Source organism: Dromiciops gliroides, chromosome 2 (assembly GCF_019393635.1).
Source record: "Dromiciops gliroides isolate mDroGli1 chromosome 2, mDroGli1.pri, whole genome shotgun sequence".
NCBI lineage: Eukaryota > Metazoa > Chordata > Mammalia > Microbiotheria > Microbiotheriidae > Dromiciops > Dromiciops gliroides.
The window spans coordinates 407,299,708-407,302,423 of record NC_057862.1 but is presented as its reverse complement, the minus strand read 5'-3'; the positions used below and the strand labels follow the sequence as shown (position 1 = coordinate 407,302,423).

Genomic DNA, 2,716 nt, shown 5'->3' with positions numbered 1-2,716 from the left:
CTGGAAAAAAGGTATGTTCCTTTCTATCCCCATTCAATTTTCTCCAGACATCTATAATATCTAACTTTTCTAACATTCTATTCACCTCTTTAACTTCTTTCTTAGTTATTTTGTGGTTAGATTTATCTAATTATGAGAGTGGAAGTTTCAGATTCCCCACTAGTATACTTTTGTCTATTTCCTCTTATAACTCATTTAACTTCTCCTCTAAGAATTTGGATGATATACCACTTGGTGCATACATATTTAGTATTGATATTACTTCATTATCTATCATACCTTTTTTTTAGTGAGGCAGTTGGGGTTAAGTGACTTGCCCAGGGTCACACAACTAGTAAGTGTTAAGTGTCTGAGGCCAGATTTGAACTCAGGTACTCCTGACTCCAGGGCAGGTGCTCTATCCACTGTGCCACCTATCTGCCCCCTCTATCGTACCTTTTAACAAGATGTAGTTTCCTTCTTTATCTCTTTTAATTAGGTCTATTTTTGCTTTTGCTTTGTCTGAGATAAGGATTGCTACCCCTGTGGTTTTTTTACTTCAGCTGAAGCATAATATATTCTGCTCCAACCTTTTACCATTACTCTGTGTGTATCTCTGCTTCAAATGTGTTTCTTGTAAACAACATATTGTGGGATTCTGATTTTTAATCCACTCTGCTATTTGTTTCCATTTTATGAGAGAGTTCATCCCATTTACATTCACACTTGAGATTATTAACTATTTATTTTCCTCCCTCCTCTTTTCCCCTTTGTTTGTATTCTTTTTTCCCTTCTTTCACCCTATTCCTCCTGACCAGTGTTTTGCTTCTGACCACTGCTTCCCTCAATCTGCCCTCCCTTTTGTCAGCCACCCTTTCTTTTCCCCCCTTTTTCCCCTGCTTCTGCCCTCCCTTCTATCAGTACCACCCTTTTCCCCTTCCCCTTTTTCTTCCTTCAAAAGTAAGCTAAGGGGGCAGCTAGGTGGCGCAGTAGATAGAGCACCAGCCCCAGAGTCAGGAGTACCTGAGTTCAAATTAGGCCTCAGACATTTAACACTTACTAGCTGTGTGACCCCAGACAAGTCACTTAACCCCAATTGCCTCACTAAAAAAAAAAAAAGAAAAGCTAAGGCCTTTCTATCCAGGGCTCCATCTAGAGCAGAACCCATTGCCGCCTATGAGATGTTGATGCCCAAGAAGAACCGAATTGCTATCTATGAAATCCTGAGTAATGGTAGCCAAGAAAGCTGTCCACATGCCAAAGCATCCTGATCTGGCAGACAAGAATGTGCCCAATCTTGGGGAAGCCAGGTGGTGTCATGGATGGAGCACTAGCCCTGGACTCAGGAGGACCTGAGTTCAAATCCAGCCTCAGACACTTGACACTTATGAGCTGTGTGACCCTGGGCAAGTCACTTAACCCCAACTGCCTCACCAAAAAAAAAAAAAAAAAAGAATGTGCCCAATCTCCATGTAATGAACATTATGCAGTCTCTAAAGTCTCATGGCTATGTTAAGGAGCACTTTGCATGGAGGCATTTCTACTGGTATCTCACCAATGAGGGCATTCATTATCTCCAGGATTACCTTCACCTGCTGCCTGAGATTGTGCCTACCACACTCCGAAGAAGTCGTCCTGAGACAGGAAGGCCAAGGCCTCAAAGTCTTGAGGGTGAGCAACCTGCCCGGCTTACTCGTGGTGAAGCTGAAAGAGACAGATACAGATGAAGTAGTGCTCCCCCTGGTGCTGACAAAAAAGCTGAGGCTTGTGCTGAGTCAGCAACAGAATTCCAGTTTAGAGGTGGATTTGGTCATGGACGTGGTCAACCTCCTCAATTAAAAGGGTAGAGATGTTTCATATTGAATATAATTTGGAAAAAAAGTTAAAAACAAAAAAAGTAAGCCAAGTTTATACAAATGGGAGTAGATGTTATTCCCTCCCTGAACCAAATCTGATGAGAGTAAGGTTGAAACGATGCTCACCCCTCCCTTCTTTCCTTCTATTGTAATGGGTTCTTTTTGTGCCTCTTCAAATGATGTAATTAACCCCATTCCACTTTCCCTTTCCTCTCCTCCCCCTAGTCTCCCTTTATTCTGCCCCTTAAGTTTCTTTATATCATCACATCAAAGTCAATTTAATAGCAATACTTTAATAGAGATATAGATCCTAAGAGTCAAAAGTATTATCCTCATTCATAGGGATGTAAACAGTTTAACCTCATTGAATAACCTTTTCACCCCTTGTTTACCTCTTTATATTTCTCTAGAGTCTTGTATTTGGAGATCAAATTTTCTGCTCAATTCTGGTCTTTTTTAATTTTTTCAGGAAACCTTGAAAGTCCCCTATTTTAGTGAATACCCATCTTTTTCCCTGAAAGAGAATGATCAGTTTGCTGGGTAGTTGATTATTGGTTGTAATCCAAGCTCCTTTGCCTTTCAGAATATCATATTCCAAGCCCTGTGATCCTTTATGTTGAAGCTGCCAGGTCCTGTGCAATCCTGACTGTGACTCCATGATATATAAATTGTTTCTTTCTGGCTGATCAGAATATTTTCTCCTTCATCTGATAATTCTGGAATTTGGCTACAATATTCCTTATAGTTTTCCTTTTGGGGTCTCTTTCAGGAGGTGATTGATGGATTCTTTCAATGATGATTTTGTCCTCTGATTCTACAATATCAGGGCAGTTCTCCTTGATAATTTCCTGGAATATGGCATCTGGACTCTTTTGCTGATC

The 2,716-nt window shown here is 40.6% G+C and overlaps 1 pseudogene; it reads left to right on the top strand.

The window, feature by feature from the left end:
• The first annotated feature begins 1,160 nt into the window (after window positions 1-1,160).
• LOC122738986 lies at window positions 1,161-1,826 on the top strand (annotated as a pseudogene).
• Window positions 1,827-2,716: the final 890 nt, after the last annotated feature.